A 17768-nucleotide genomic window follows, 5' to 3' on the forward strand; every position below is an offset into this window, starting at 1 on the left:
ATAAAACCGTTCTGCACTTTCTCTCAACTTCAGTCAATTCTTCCCTTGTACTGTCCCTCAAGAGAAATGCTTCATAAGACCCACTGACACTAGGCAGGTAAGCAGACATGAAAAAGTTTGCTTAAGATTACAGAAAGAGAAATGCTTCCACGTATGGTCCTATATGCTTCAGCGAGAAAAAAGCAATTCAAGAGACTCTTTCCACTTCCATCATTCCATTTCAAACTTCCCTCGCTGTTATAAACCTAACATCTACACCTTTTCTGCTTATGTTCACGTAATACCTGCACAAATATTGTCTGCAAATAGATTTCTCAAATGCCCTTATTTGTATTTGTTTAGGAAGCCCATCCCAGACTGTCACTGGGCCATATTCACCCCTGAAACATCCAAGTGGGATTGAAATTCAGTCTGTGAATTTGCCGTGTTTCAACTGGTTCTGTGCTAATCGCTGCACCTCCTGTAATTTAAATTGTTTCTTAATTGCATTAGGAAGAAATCCAGAGCAAATTCTTTTCCCTGTTGCCACCAGCAGAAGGTGTTGACGGAATATGCTCAGTCATAGTGGACCCGCCAGAATGAACAGACTGTGGTTTCCTGTTCCAGAGGAAGGAAACAATTGATTTTTCCCACAAGCGCATAAAAGAGGCTGCTGCTTTGTAGGTAAACATAAGAGAAGGTGTGTAAGCCACGTACTTCCTCTTGCAGCCAGCTCAGTCCTAAAAGACCAAGATTACTCTGTATGTATCTGAAATTAATTCAGGCTCAAGTAACCCAATATGAAAATTATACCCAACTGCTAACAAGCTGTAGCTCTTGAAATACACACCATGTCTCTATTTTAATCAACATAAAATTCACCTGGCAAAAATACAAATTTTGATGACACCAACAAAGAGAGACGACAACAATATGTATTTCTTCTGTATGCCCTTTAGTTCTTTGCCATGCAATCTTTTTATAACAATAGGCAAATATTTATATTTCTATGCTGCATTTTCAAAAAAAAGAAATCACCTTCTGCTTAAATTAAAAGCCCCACCAAAGATCAGAAAAAATCAGTAGCAGCTAGATTTCTAATGCTACTGTTTCTTCATTAGATAGTCTTAGGAGTATACTGAAAAGGTTTTTAAAAAAATTGGGAGTGATCTAGGCAGCCAATCTTAAAGATATTCCTCCAAATGACATGTTGCATGTCCTCACTATCCAGCTTTGGCAGATCCAAGAAGAAAAAACCTCATGGTTCAGTTGCTTTAAATGATCCACACTGTCATAACAGATGATTGACAACAGACAGGGGAGGTTTAGACTGGATATTAGGAAAAATTTCTTTACCAAAAGGTTTATCAAGCATTGGAACAGTCTGCCCAGGGAAGCAGTTAAGTCACCATCCCTGGAGGTATTTAAAAGACAGGTAGACGTGGTGCTTAGGGACATGGTTTACTGTTGGACTTGGCGGTGCTTTTCCAACCTAAATGATTCTGTGATTCTATGATTCTGTGATTCTATGAGTCTATGGTATAGTGTCCCAACTTTGGATATTCATCTGCTGAACTGCAAGTACTTAGAAGGGAGCTTTCTCATTTGCGTTTTAACAACTTTGAAGAAAAAAAAACCACAAAAAATCTATGCTTTCAGAGTTTAATATCCCTCTTTAATTTAGATCGCTTAATATTGCTGACCATTTCTCATTTTACATTATTTATATTGCTTTAAATGTTCAGGATCACCTGAAAAAATAAGATGCTTGGACTACACCCCATCAAAACTCTTGCAGACTGCATCACTTCTAGGGAAAAATGGCACAAAACAAATCTGCACCTGACTTCAGGATGTCACACATCAAATTTGGGCTTTCTTGCATTTTAGGGCACCAGAGGCAGCTTTGGATTTCTGTGGTTTTATGCCTGCAAATGGAATTGCTATTGACTTTTCACAATCTATTTTATAAGAGCTTATACAGTATGTTTCATTTTCTAGTTTGCCTGTAGTTTGAGAAAAGCACATATAACTTTTAGAGCCACTGAAGTGGTTAGTAGTAGGTGAAGCAGAGGGATAGAAGCAATCCAGTCTCATCAGGTCTATTTAAACAGTGTCTTATCCTGGTCCCTTACTATTATACAGATTTTTCCTCAATAATCTGTGAATGGTATTTTAGCTTTCCTGTACATAACTACCAAAAAGCAAAGCACAGGACTCTCACTTCTTTTTAAAATTTCCTTTACACAACTTATGCCTTTATGGTGATCAGGGACCACGGAGGACCTTGAGCTCTTATGAAACTTTATAAATTAGCCTCTTGGTAGAGCAGCATCCCATAGGGCATGTTTCCCGCACACAGAGCATGACCCCACCTCCCCACTCGAGTCAACAGAGGTTTGGCCACTGAGCTCGGTGGGAGTAGAATGAGGCCCTAATGCTTCACCAGTTACCTAGTTGCTCAACTGCTCTGGAGCTGGTAGGAGAGCAGGAGCTCGTATGACACCGTGACGTAGGAGTCCTCAGTTCCATACAGCTTTGCAATGCTCTTAGCCTCATCAGAGAGCCTGATAATCCTCAAATGATACTGTTGGCTTCTTGCACTGTTGCCTGGTAATGAAAACAGAGAAATGCTTCCAGCAGTGAGCCATCACCCTTCAGCCCTTAAGGGAAAACACACATGTGAAGAGAAGCACACAAGCACGCGTGCATGTACACGCACGCACACATACAGCTCACTTATCTTACGAAATGACTGGCCAGAGCCATGGCTGGCCTGTGGAAAATCTTATCTTGGTTAGATTAAAATATACCTCACCTCTTAAGCCTTTTTCCTTCACAAACGAAGTCATCTTGTTACCTCAGTGAACCGCATTTTGTCCAAGGCCTTGTACGTTTGAAAAATTATATGGTTAAGCAAGACATTTCATAATCATTAATCTATAGTTAACTCAGCCTGCTGTATTATGCAATACTACGAGGAACAGCTGGGGCCCACTAACCAGAAAGCACTTTTATGGTTTCTCTTAAGGGCCATTAAATCAACGTGATGAGAGCACAGCTGGAAAAAATCCTGCAAAAATTTATCAGATCCCACACAATATGTAAAGGGACCACTTGGTGCAATTGCAGACTCAGCACCAAGCCCTCTCAGTTGAAACTGCAGGTGGAGGAACATTTATAGCACAGCTCATATACAGTCCTGAAAATGTCTGCTGCCTCTCCCTTTTTCTTCATCTATGGGGTTTTCCGTTTGGGCCTCGCTAACTCCTATAATTGCTGTGGATCCCTTAGGGGTAGAATAATGGGATCATGCAAGCAGCCTTGTCGGCAATAGCCATGCTGCCCGCTTCAGCCAGTCAAGGTGGAATTTCCTAACGCTAATGCAGGGGTCGCTGGCAGCGCTGCCTCCCCTACCTCAAGCACACTCTGACAGGGGCCTGGAAATCTCACGCTTTCCTCCTTTTGAAACAGAAGGCAGAAAAGAGGAAAAAGCTATTAATCCCTGAAACCCACATGTTTCACGACTGTTCACACATCATAGGTAATGCAAAATAATTAAGAAGGAATGCTGTTACTGAGTCATAATGTCCCGCAGAATTAACCTCTGATGAAATAAAGCAGATTGGGAAGTGAAAGACATATTAATCAGAATCGAGCAGACAAAAAAAAGAATCACCATATCTGCTTCATAGATGTCTAATGGGTTTTAGGCCCCAGAGCAATTCCTTTAACGTCTTTCTTAAATGCCTATTAAAGACCTGATCCTATGAGTCTGTTGAAGCTGCTGTAGTTGTGCTGTGGACTTCGCAGTCTCTGGATCAGATCCATAAGTGAATCAAATTAAAATACACTAAAAAGAAAAGAGCTAAGTATTAAAAGAACTCTAGGGGTTGGGACAAAAGAGAGGAAATGCAATCCAAAAGGGACATTAAAAAAAGAAAAGAGCACATTTCTAGGAGAATCCAAGTAGTGGTCCATAGCTATTTTTGCACATCGGTGCAAAAGTAATCATTGCAGGTGCCTGATAATCATAAGTATTGGCTGTGGTCTAAATGTATATTAGAAAAACTTGGCATTTGAGGCCTTGATCCTACGAGACCTTACATTCAAATGTAGGCAAGGCAGTAGACAGGTGTCTTCCTACTGCTCGACACAAGTGGCTGGTGCAAAGCCAGATAGTTTATGTATCTAGGCTCATCATGAATGTTTTTATTTACAGAGTTTCCTTCCTGTCTCCTCAAGAATGAGCAGCCCACACAGTCTGCTTCCCTTCTTTGCTCCTCTTTATTTGTGAGACCGTGCTCTCTTTAAATAAGACACTCATGAAACAGCTGCTGCGTTCAACACTGCAATATTACCAAATAGCTTAGGGTAGGAACTAAAATGAAACAAACAAAGAAAAAGCAAACTGGAAATGCGTATGTGTGGGAGGGAGGGTTTTGAAGTAGAATTGAAGACGATTGCCAAATTAGAATTTAGCTATATACACCACAGCTAGCAGCTTTCTTCTTGCAAAGGGAGCTATAATCTTTAAGGATCGCATTTTGGCAGATTGCACATGGAGAGTAATTAGAGAATAGCACATAGTCAGCATCATGCACATATGAAAAATATATGTGTGTGTGTAAAATATGTATGTATGTATACATGTGTGTGTGTGTGTGTGTTAAAATTTTGTGTACAATTTATGCCATTTATCTTCATCTGTGCTATATTTCATATACACATGATACTTACATACACACATACACAAAACATATATCTCACAATGTCACACTGCACATCCTGCTGAAACATCTTTTTCCCTGTCATCGCTCCCAGCCAACGCCTATATGAATCTGGTTTTATGTAGCTTAGGAAGACTGAAGGACTCACAGAAAAAAAAGATGAATAAACCTCTTTTCTGAACCACTAAAGTCTATGGAAGATTTGTCACTGTCTTGAGTGGGTACAGGATCAAGTCCTTCTAGGGCTAAATAAGAAGTCCAGGAGCAAACACTCAAGCAAAAATCTGTGCTTGAGTGGAGAAAGCAGTTCCTTCTGCTTTCTGGGACTTCTTTATAGGATAGTGTACCTATATTGCAGAAGCCACAGGGAAGAACAGTTTGGAGTGCGGAGGGGAGAGAGAAAAGTGGGTGACATAACAAATATCCACCTCCAGGCAATGCAGTCAAAAGAAAATTCTGCTTCACACTGGGCTCCCTCTTCCTCCTTGCCCTTACATCTTCTGGAACTGCATTGAAAAAAGACAAGGTCTTTATGGAAAATCTCCCTACAGACATGATGCTTGAAGGCTCGAAGCATAACACAAACAAGAGATCCAGGACATGGCTGAGGACAGGGGCAGCTGGTGCTCATATTCAATAATTCTTTAAAATTTTATGTCTCCCCAGTGGTATTCTTTGTGTGTGTGTAAAAGGTTCCCCATTCTCCACAGAGAAGAAGCTTGAAAAAAACCCACCACCACTTAGTTTTCAGAAGTGCTATTGGTTCTTAAACATATTTTGACAGGCTTGCTGCTGTTAAAATCTCTTGATATAACCAAAGCAGAAGTACCCTCTGCTCATGGTTCTTTTTACTGAGGAAGTCTGAAATGAGTTTCCAAACCCAAAGCAGGGGAAGTACAGAATTTTTGAATTTTAAAAACACAGAAAGCCAAGACTCCCTAAGGTACACAAAAATGTAGAGGGAGAAATTCTATCTGCCCAAGGTTTGCCAAATGAAATGGGGAAGAGGGGGAATTAATTATTTTCAGAAACAAAAGAAAAAACAGAGGAGAAAGGCTGGGGTCATGAGCACCAAGCAGGCAACAGAGCGGCTTGTTGCAGCACTCGTTCTCACCACTGGAAATGCCGTCTAGCACAGGATGTTCTTGGCCCATTAGAGCATTGAACCTTTACCATTGAGACATGACACACACAGGAGTGACCAGTAGAAAGCTCTTCTACGATTGTACATTGACATGTGACACACTCATAACTTGATAAACTTGTCAGGTTTATCAAGTCTGTCAAAAATCCCAGCAGATTCCAGAACAGTTGTGGATATAATCCAGTTCAGAATCATATTCTGCTATTAATGGCAACTAATGAAAGAGAGGACAGACCCTGACATTCTCGCTACTGCAGCTTCCAAGAGGATGTCTTGCTGTGTTAATCCTTATTCATATCTAGACCACCAGAAAAGTACAAAGTGCTCATATCCCCTTAATTATATTTCAAGATGATAATATGTGGGTAATGCGGCTCATTCACCTCCATTAAATATGAGCAGTGCTTCAATATTATTTCTTTTAAGATTTCTCTAAATATTTCATGAACCCTTAGATCAAAATCTGTTCCTTGCAATTTTGATCCCATCTGTTTCATTTCATCCAATTTCCTACACTTTAAGAATATTTCCAATTTCTTACACTTTAAGAATATTTTTCTAGAAGGAATACTTTCTTTCTTTCCTTTAAGTACTTCCTCCTCACCCTCCATCCCAAATCAATGTTTTTAATTAAAAATAAACTTAATTCAGGGTTGCTGGCAAACTCCTATGTTCATTCTTGATACCTTCTTATTCAAAATGAAAGAAAATCTCAACATCCCTGCAGGGTTAAATTTCAGAGATAGTAAAAAACTCTTATCAGAAATTTTTCAAAGATAAAACATTTTTCTTGAAGTACTGGCCTAAAAACAGTGAGACGCATGGGTAAGCAAGGGACAAAGGACATTATGGAAGAGAGTACAATAACTTCGCCCAGACAGAACAAAAATCTTCCTGACGTTTGGAAATTATGAGATATTATTGAAAGTCTATGAAGAACTATTTCTATGAAGTACTATTATTCTACTTCTAAACCAAAGAGTAATTTCACAAGGACTTCTCCATTCTGTATTCCATCTCAGAGAGATTCAGAGAAGACCTACATAAGAAACACAGTGCTTTTAGACCAATATATCTGATAAATTAACTTGATCACCTTGCTCACAAAAAAAGCAACATGAAAAAGCTTTTAAAACACATCCCAAAACCTGATAGCAAAATATATCCCTAAGTGGAAGAGTGCTTATCTGTTGTTACTGATTTGTACTGTCCAGTATGTGGTCTCATCTTCTATGGCATGACTTCCAACTCACTAAAGGCTTAGCCTTCACTTCCATGGGGGCAGTTCATAAAGTCCGAACTCAACAATCTAAATTAAATGGACAGTTACAACTGACTGACTGACCTCTTCTGATTGTCATGGGTTGTGTGCAGATCACAGTTCAATGAGACACTTCTAATATTGTCTATCTGATGTCATATCAAACCGTTAGATGTCAAATTTGCTGTCAGTGAAGTTTCCATGACATCCAGCTATCTGGTTATGGACATTCCCAAAGCACACACGTCCTTATGGTGGTATATCTAGGACTCACAAAAAAACCCCTTTTTCCTCTCCTAACTTGTATCGGGTTCCACGAAACAAGGCAAGAATAAGTAATTCCCGTTATCTGCTTCTTTTTCTCCTTTAATTTCCTCCATTTGTCAATGTACACCCATTCAAAACTAAAAACGCAGTGATGATTTAGAGGACCTGTCTTTAGTTGCCAATTCTTCCTGGAAGGCAGAAGAGTACTCTAGTACCAGACCTCTTTTGATATCATCTATGATGAAATTGTTTCATATCAAGTTACATAACACTGTACAATTACTTAGTCTTTGGGCAAAGACATGGGGGAGAGCATTATGGGGAAGGAAGACAGAGGAACCAGGCACAGATTATAGTCATCACCAAATGAACGCTGAAAATAAAATAATTTACTACAACTCAGGTGAATTCCTTAATTGTTAGATGATAGTCTTTATTTCTGTTTTCCTTTTTCCTTATTTGGGCCATTGCATGCTTCATCAATGCACCTGAAAGGCGAGAGAAGACAGTAGGCACCACCATCTCCTCTTACATTTTCATAAGGGCTAGCTTAGAGAATTCAGAGATGTAATCCAAAGTAGAGAAAAACGCTGTCTTTCAACTTAAACTCATCTGTGTTCTCTACATCTCTCACTGATTAATACACTACAGAGAATGCTGTTTTCCATGGATGCTGCGCTTACATGTCTCTCCCTATCTACCGTGCAAAGAGTTGGCTTGTCTAGCTGACTTGACACTGGTGGGCAGAGAAACACCTAATAAATTCCTCTAAGTAGGTACCATGACTTAGACCACTACTGTGCCAAAATATTATTGTGATGCAAAAGGTCAGATTGATGACCCTTTGAAAATGTCTCCTTAAGTCCAAGAATCTGTCCTACCACCAAGAAATGAACATTCCTGATGACATGCTGTTAACACACAATGGAAAATTTGATCAACTGCCTCTTTCACACCACTTTGCAAATGACCTTCACTTGGGAAAGCACTGTGTAAGCAATATTTCTTTCCTGATATACGGAACATTACTCAAAGTGAAAATCCAGTCCTCCCTTTGAAAGACTTCTGCCTGTGACATTACCTTTTAAAAAGCACAAGTACTGTATGCTGACAGACTCTCATTTATACCTGAACTTTGCAAATATTGCTGGAATTACTATGAATTTATACTGCTGTAAATACTTAAACACATTGCTGTGCTCTCATTAGAACTGACTTTTTTACCTATTAACTTATAAAACATTAGCATGATGTGCTGGTCGTGAATTTGCCATGAGATCAGACCAGCAGGGAAGGAGCTGATGAGAAAAAAAACTCGCTTTTACCCACAACTGCCTGCGCTCTTCTAATACCTTATCCAGAAGGTTTAGTTGTATTTTGGCATTTAGTGATAGGGTGGTACTGCCTTGGTATCAATATGGTAAAAGATGAATTGCATCACCTATCAATATTCTTTGATATATATGGGCACGCACCTTTGGTGTTTTTAGCAGTAATGCACTTAAATAAACCGGGGGGATTTAAATATCCTTCATTAGAGGGATAGAAAATGTGTTATTGTCATTCGTTGCTCCTGAACACTTTGGGCACAAAATACTTGCCTACTTTACAAATTGGAACCTAAAAGAAAAGAAGTTGAGAGGAATGGATTAGAAAATATACGGCTCAAACAATAAACCTAACAAAGCTAAATCCAAAGCTTTCTCCTAATTTCAGCAGCTTTGGATCTACTTCCCTTACATAAGTCCAAGTAGCAGAAATGACAAGTTAGTTCAGGAGTTTACGGATTGTAAATGTATCTAGATAACAGAAAAACAGCATTATACATTCACTTCTGAGTAAGCCACTTACAAAGAGATATTTTTAAGGGATGTTTATACATTCTTAGTTTCTCGCACGATGTAAGTACTGAAATAGAAACTTTCCCAATCAAAATGGAAATTGCGTCAACCATCCAATTGGCCTTTAAAACCTCAGGCTATAGTACTGTGCTTGTATGTGTTTGGGTGTTTTCTGCTTTAAAAGATTATCAAATGGCAGCCAGAGACAGCTCAAGGTATAGGATTTACTTCTCTCAGGCTGTCAATCACATAACAGCTGCCATTCATCTTGAACATTCATTTGGAAAGAAAGATTTCTCGTCTGGTTTTTAAAGTTTCTCTAAAAAACTTTTTTAGACAGGACTAAGAAGCACAGAAACAGGAAAAGCAGATAGTTCCCTAATCCGTTGGTGTCAGTTACATTACACTCTAAAGTCATCACCAGGCAAGTAGTCAGACTGGCAAAAAAAAAAAAGAAAAAAGCCACCTCTCTACGAGCACAAATGCTATTAGAAAAAAATTTTCAAGCAGCGTTCTGGTCTGCTTCCCTAGCAGCTAGGAGAGGGATTTTTGTCTGGGAACTTCAGAAACCAGATTGCACTGCAAACACTCCCATAGGTAACATTTATAATATAATTTTGTAGTCAAGTACCGGAGATCATGGTACTGACCATTACTCTGAATCTATTTTGAGTGTCTATTAGTAACAGAGTGACAGAATTCCAGAGATAATATGGTAAAAGTCATTGATATTTTCTGGAATAATATGAAATGAAGGACTTACCTGAACTGATCAAAGACCAAGAAGCAGGCTGGGACACACTGAGTCTAAAAGGGGATCCACATTTTCTCTGAGGACCTTTATCCATAGTTGCACAAACCAGTATCTGAAAATCTGGAAATTTTTTAAAACTGACACTGAATCTGACTCTCAATTTCTTTGCGTTTCTGCTTACAGCTGCTGAAGTCAACTTTGAGAGAACAGGTTTGCAATCAGAAAATGAAGTTCTATCCAAATAAAAATGTATAGCAAAATGTTCTTGAAGGAGAAAGGACTTTTAAAAATATATATTAAAAAAAACAAACCCTTGTTTTAGTATTTATTCTGCAAATTACTTCTTATGTTGTAGTACAGCACATGCTTTTAAAAGTCAAAATGAAAACAAGCCATTAAAAGTAGTTTTCAGCTGTTTTAATTGACATTTTGGCACTAGAATTTAGAACAAAATTCTGACGTTCTCCACAAAACGGAATTTATGTTCTCCATACAGCTCTAGTTCTGGCCCACACTGAGATATAATGATTATAGCATTTGAAGCAAGTTTAGCTTTTGAAAAATTCCCAATTACAGAATAATAGCAAAACTCATAAGAACCTTAGAAATACTTAAGGACATTTAGAAAATTCAAGGAAACCTCCACAGCAATATCAGCTGAATCCAACTGAATATAAAATAATTTTAATATCCTAAGACATGACAGACATGTAATTATTTAGAATCACATTTGGTTGCAGAAAAACATTTGCAAGCTAGATTAAATGCCTATCTTGTTACCAGTTACATTATGTTAACGTTTGTCTTAAGAATAAGAATGGTTGTATTGTATCAGAACAAAAAACCCTTTAGTCCAGCATCACGTGTACAATAGTGGCCAGTAATGGATGTAGGGACGCATTATAAGAAGGCAGCTTTTCTAAAACAACCTTTCCTCTGGCTTTCCTTTGACTAGACCACAGTTTAGGGACTTGCTGAAGCAGAGGTTGAAGCCTGACCATCAAATGTAATAGCCATGGATTGATCCATCTTCCCTAAATACGCATAATTATTTTTAGACTCATTTATACTGTGGGCCCCTACAGCATCCTGTGGCCATGAATGCAAACATTTGATAATGTATTTCAATTAACTAGACTCATTCTTCTGGCCCAATTTTGAGTTCATTTCAGCTCTATCCGAAATGTTTCAGCTGGGGAGGAGGGAGTGTTAGATTTTGGGTTTGATTTGTTGGGTTTTCAAGAGCTTATTAGAACAAATATGCAAACTAGGATTTTATTTGTGGATGTTTTCACTTGTAGCCCAAAAAGCTTTGTTGAAAACACCTAATGTAAGATTAATTTTAATGAAAACCAGAAGAACAGGAAAGTGAAGTCCTGATTTCAATTGTATTTCATATCCCAACACATGTAAGCAGTCATTAGATCACTGGATCTTTACAATTTTATGGGTAGCGGACCTCAAATATATTCACTTTTTCTTAGCCTAAAATCTTGATAGGCATCAGACTTTATTATGGTTATTCCAATACAACCTTGTTTAATCTACCAATGTAGGCGTTAAATACACCTGCATAAGAGATAAAGGATCAAAAAAAAAAGAGTTATCTCAATCTCTTCAGACAGCAAAGGAGAGAAATTCGACTGATTCCACAGCCACCTCTAAAGCTTCAGTAATGGTAGAAAATGTCCACTCATACAATTTTCATTATTCAAGAGAGAAAAGAGAGAAGAATGAAGGAGAAGGTAGATAGTCTCTCAAAAAAAATTGTAATCTTTGATTTTGTCCCAGCGTGGGTAGATTGTCTTTTTTTTATTATTACTACTATTTTATAGAATGTAAGCTTTTTACATGAGAGAATCATTTCCCATGCAGTATTGGACAGAATTGACTGCTACTAAATTTTGTCCCCTCATGTTTTGGGTTTTTGACGAGGCCAAGTGCAAGGTCCTGCACCTGGGTCATGGCAATCCCAGGCACAAATACATGTTGGGCGGAGAATGGATTGAGAACAGCCCAGAGAAGAAGGATTTGGGGGTGCTGGTGGATGAGAAGCTCAACGTGAGCAGGCAATGCGCACTTGCAGCCCAGAAAGACAACCACATCCTGGGCTGCATCAAAAAAAGCGTGGCCAGCAGGTCCAGGGAGGTGATTCTGCCCCTCTACTCTGCTCTGGTGAGACCCCACCTGGAGAACTGCGCACAGCTCTGGAGTCCTCACCACAAGAAGGACATAGACCTGTTGGAGCGAGTCCAGAGGAGGGCCATGAAGCTGATCAGAGGGCTGGAGCACCTCTTTTATGGGGACAGGCTGAGAGAGTTGGGGTTATTCAGCCTGGAGCAGAGAAGGCTCCAGGGAGACCTTATAGTGGCCTTCCAGTACCAAAAAGGGGGCCTACAGGAAGGATGGGGAGGGACTCTTTATCAGGGAGGTTAATGATAACATACATAACAGGGTAACAGCCTCAAACTGAAAGAGGGTAGATTTAGATTGGATATTAGGAAGAAATTCTTTAGGGTGAGGGTGGTGCGGCACTGGAACAGGTTGCCCAGGGAAGTTCTAGATGCCCCATCCCTGGAAGTGTTCAAGGCCAGGCAGGATGGGGCTTTGAGCAGCCTGGTCTAGTGGGAGGTGTCCCTGCCCATGGCAGGAGGGTTGGAACTAGATGATCTTTAAGGTCCCTTCCAACCTGAACCATTCTGTGATTCTGTGTGATTCTGTGTTTTTTCTATATAACTAATGGCTGCCAAATGATATCCTACTATAACTGGTGTGACTTTTCTTCAGTACCACCAAACATTAAAAAAACCCCAAATAGAAGCTGCCAATTCCCTCATGGTGTCAGAACAGAAACAATCCCAAGAAAACCCTGAGAAGGGATGTGATGTTCCAGAGGAGGAGACATGGGCTGGGTCTGATAGAGCTCAGACATGCTTCCATGATGTAAGCAGGCGAAACCACTGCTGAGCCTTTGCAGTCAACAAGAAATCTTCCTCTAGCTCTAGGGTCACGTATCTGGGGGACTAGGCCATGACTGCATCATCTAAGTTGTCTCTCCTTTACATGGGAGTACTGGCAAGCTAGTACCATTCTTCATCTTCCAAGATGATAAGAATTTTACATAGATACTTTTAAACAGGACCTTAATAAAGTGTAATTGCCCGCATTATTTTCTTAAACAGCAGGCCTGCAATTAGGAAGCAGTAATCACCACTGTCTATCTGAGTAAACTGGATACATAAAGATTTGCTCTGGCCACCAGTCTTTGGAGGACTGTTGGACAAAGCAGTGTGTGAGATGTGCTCGAGCAGTGAGATTACCCAAGGATCTATTGTCTAACTCCTTTGGAAGAATTTGGCGCAGCATTTGGTCTGCATCTGTTCTCCCTGCTAAAACCTCTGAATGCAAAAATATATGCTTCAAAAAAGTAATTCAAACCAAATTCACTCTGGAGTCATAGGTCACCATGCAGCAGAAAGGACACTGAGACACTTAAATTTCCTATTATCCTAGCAACTTTGAGAAAGGGGCTTCTGCAGTCAGGCAGTTCATTCAGCTATACGCCGCCCAAATAACACCAGAATACAACAACTCATTTCAAACAAACACTGTGAGGCAACAGAAATCCTCAACCAGTAAAGTTCTGTAGCTTCATATAAGTCAGCAAGTGCACCAGGAAAAAATATTGATATTTGAGTCCAACTGGGAGCAGCTTCTGTATAACTGTCCAGGCAGACAGTTTGGAAGGTAAGAAGCAAGTCAGGTTAAAGGGTGTGGAGACAGCAGATGGGAAGTATGGTGAGGATGGAGGCAAGGGGGAGCGTAGAAAAGACCTAAGAATAATTTGGGGAGTATAGGTGAGTGGGAGAATGAGGCATTGCAGTGGTAGAGACAGAGAGCTTCAGAGAGAGCAAAAACTTCTGCAGTGCAAAGGGAAGGAGATACACTTCACAGCAGAATAGGCTTCACTTGTTCAGCTATTCATGGAATAACATGCCACATTTGTGGTGGTTTGGAGAGGAGATGGAGCATGTGGTCCAAGTTTGAAATGGATGTGTGAAGCAGGAGCAAATGGAGTTTACAGTCCAGAGAGGGAATATCCTCAGAGCATCCCCACAACTTTTATTACAGACATCTTTCAAGCAGAAGAGTGGAGAAAACTGTCTTCTTGGCAGCTGCTATCTCAAGATATATTCTCCTACTTTCCATTTAGATCATCAGTTTTGCAGAAATAACATTAAGCTAAACCAGGCCCTTGCATTTGCCATGTCCAGCTCCTTCTATTCAGAATGCAACTGCAAGAGGACTACAATGCCATTAAAGTTAACACCTTTTAAATATTTTATTTCTTTTTTATAGGTCTAATATGCAATAATTGGCAGAACAACCCGTGTGGAAATGTGTAGTGCCAAAACAAAACATTTAATATCTTTCTGTTCAATGCCCTGAGTATTTTCTCACTCCAGGGTGTAAAAACATTTGCTCTTGATTCACATGGTCATTCCAAATCCTTGCCAAATTATGCAAAGAGCTGTCAGATTTAATGGTGCAACCATCTTATTCGTTGTTATGGGAATTGGACAAATAAAATCAATACATTGTAAAAACAGGTAGTGAAGCTACTGCCAAAAGTCATCACAAAAACATGTTTTTAATAGTATTCTGTCCTGTCTGCAGTGCCTCTCCCAGATCTCAAGTCTCTTTAGGGTCTGAGTTTAATCTGTGGTGCACCTGTAAAATACAACCAATAAACGCTATTCTCATTTTATAGATACAAAGGCATTCCTCTCGCAGAGGCTACAGCCATGCAGAGGCTACATTACAACTGAGTAATGTACTGAGCCAGCCATTCGATTTTAAGTACATGATAGACCCTCAAATTCATGTTTTAAGGCTTTACTGAACTGAAGCCTCAGCAGCTTTCCCTTGCGCTCTCAGCAAAATGCATGCCATGCCTGCAATGGTGTAGAGGTCCCCCTGCCTGGTCACGTGTATATCTGCGGGGATAACTTATCCTTTGCTTCAGCAGAGAAATAGAGAAAAAAACCCAACAACTGTACTTAAATTTAATTTTGATGGGTTGTTTTCCTTTCCTCCCCAAGGCAACTAAAAAAAAATAATAAATAAATAAAATAAAAATCAGTTGGAAGTTTGAGTCCCTGCAGGAATATGAACTGTAACCGCCCACCGCTGCAGTGACTGGCCTGAGCAGCTGCCTGTAGAGTCCTGTCAGGTGGGAAGTTTTAATCCTGCTTCTTTGGAGACTGTTCCACTTTGTATAAAATATCTTCAGTCTTATTTCAACAATCCAAGTGATTTATTTGTTTACCGGCATGGACAAAGCACCTTTGACTCTCCAGCCTGCGTGACCAGGTAATCATTTACAGCTGGATCATCTTGAAACTGATCCCATCACAAAATCAGAGTGAGACATGAACTGTTGCTGAGCGCAGAAGATGCCCAAAGGACTGCTACTGTGTCTTTCCTCGTAATTCCTGCTTCTTGATACTACAAAGTGATTGTTGTGGGCCACGGAAAATCAAACCAATTATTTTAAGTATGTGGAAGTAAACAAACAAAAAAATCTGAAAAAACAGCCCAAAATTAATCTTTTAGCCCAAACAATCTGAAATGATCACAAAAATGTATATCTGGCCTGAAACTGCTAATTGGAGCTGTGAAAATTCTCACTTGGACTCTTTTTTTCCTTTCTTTTTTTTTTTTTTTTTGAACAGCCTTACAAGTATGTGATTTGAATTCTGCCATCAGAAAAGCATTTCAGAGCAAGACTGTACTGCTCATTAAGTGAATATCACCAGCTTTCAGCCGTTTCACCGTCTTGCTTCCCAACCTGTAGTCATTTATGTTGGCAGAGAAACCTTTGCAAAATTTGATATGTAATAAAAGTTAAAATAAGGATATTTTTCAGTTTCCACTTGACTGTGTCAGGAAACTGGGACTGAAAGATTTATAGTTTTGGGTACAAAAACTAGTTAAGAATTAAGCAAGAAGGCACTCTTTCTCCCCAGGAAAAAACCTCTAGTGTTACAGTCAATAGGATTTTTTCCATCTACTTCTATGAGAAGAAGATGATCAGATTTCAAGATGTAAATGGAAAGGGGAAAAACTCAGTGATCCAGCTAACTTACTGCTTTTAATGAGAAGGGAGGCACCTCCCATAGTTATAGCAATTTATTTGCCTTGATTAAGGAAGGTGCAGTACCCCTGTCAGGCATCAACACAACTACATCATTTGCACTAGTTCTCCAAATAACCTCTACGTGCAACAACAACTGAAAGGGCTGCTCAGAGTTTTATTAGTGGTGACACCGCAACGTTATTTATCCTTCTTAAACAGAAAGACTACCACAGGTAAACACCCTCTGTTCCTGTGGCTAATTTGGAATATATATATAAGAAAAAAGGTATCTGTGCAGACTTGGCCTCAAGTGCTCTACAGAAATGTTTGAATACTTCTGAATTAAATTAATAGTTCCTCAATCTAGGATAGTCACTGAAGTGCACACCTGAATATCTCCAGGAAATTACTCCTAAAGGAGGATTTTCCACATCAAAATCAGATCTTGCACTCTCCTTTAATCTCTCTAAGCAATTGAAATGTATTTCATGTGAGACAACAGACAATTGGTCTTTTTACACAGCAAGTTATTCTAGCAGGTTTTCTTTCCAATATTCTTAATACAGGGCATCCTTTTTTCTTATTCACAAGTGCTCAGAGTGCTATTGGTTACATTGCTAAAGTTTTGCCTTTCCAGGCAGACAGCATGCTTTACTCTTTGACCCTTTTCTACCCTCCTGTCCTCAGCTCCAGTGCTATAGTATGACACTGGCTCCCCTTCTCAAAAGGAAGAGAGAGAGAGGAAAGTATTTTTCACTAAAATAATAGCTCCCCTTTTGGCAACAAACAAAGGAGAGAAAAAATACATCCAGAGAAACTGAACTCTTTAAAAACTCTCTTTTGCTGTTTGATGACACAGGCATAAAGCCAAAATTCACCCATTGTACTTCATGTTCAAAATTTCTTCACACAGCTCTAAATTGCTGACAGCTCTGTAGCTGCAGCCATGCTACCGGGCGCCGTTATAATAGTTCGCCATACCATTATGATGTGTCAATGTTTATGACCTGTATCCCAAAACTGGACGACACTCAAATCTGTTGACTGCCTCTAAATCACTTTTTTGGAAAGGACTTAAAGCACTGAGATTGCAACTAGAATTGCTATTGCTCAACTGGCCCCATCTAATCTTTTTTTCATTGAAAACACAAAAAGGTTACAGAATCATAAAGCCCATGTGGAACAAAACACAGGAAAATACTTATTGTTCTCATATAGAGGAACACATATAATACCCGCAGCTGTATGAAGGCCCAGAGGGCTTTTTTATTGGTGCATGGATGAATTTTTTATTGCTACTGAATAAAGTGTTCTTGACATAAGTATTTGACCTCTGACACTAGCAAGATTCCCTCTTGGTGGCCATTAGAATATAAATCCTACTTCATGTCTTCTGACTCAAAATGATGCACTATCTGCAGGGGTTTTTTTTAGTGGGAATAAAAGCAGAGAAACAAGAGTAAGAAAGTGTCTTATTGCCTGGAGGTGGGCCAAAGTGGGTTGAGGTGATTTCATTTACCTTAGCCTTAAAAAACTTGAAGGCGTGCTGAGCAGAGCAACCTGCTTCACAAGCAAGCAAGAAAAAGAGCAAAAGGAGAAAGGCAGGAAAAGCAAAGTGAGGAGCTGCTGACTATTTAGGGCTTGTAGGTCTTC

This window comes from Larus michahellis, chromosome 3 (assembly GCF_964199755.1).
Source record: "Larus michahellis chromosome 3, bLarMic1.1, whole genome shotgun sequence".
NCBI lineage: Eukaryota > Metazoa > Chordata > Aves > Charadriiformes > Laridae > Larus > Larus michahellis.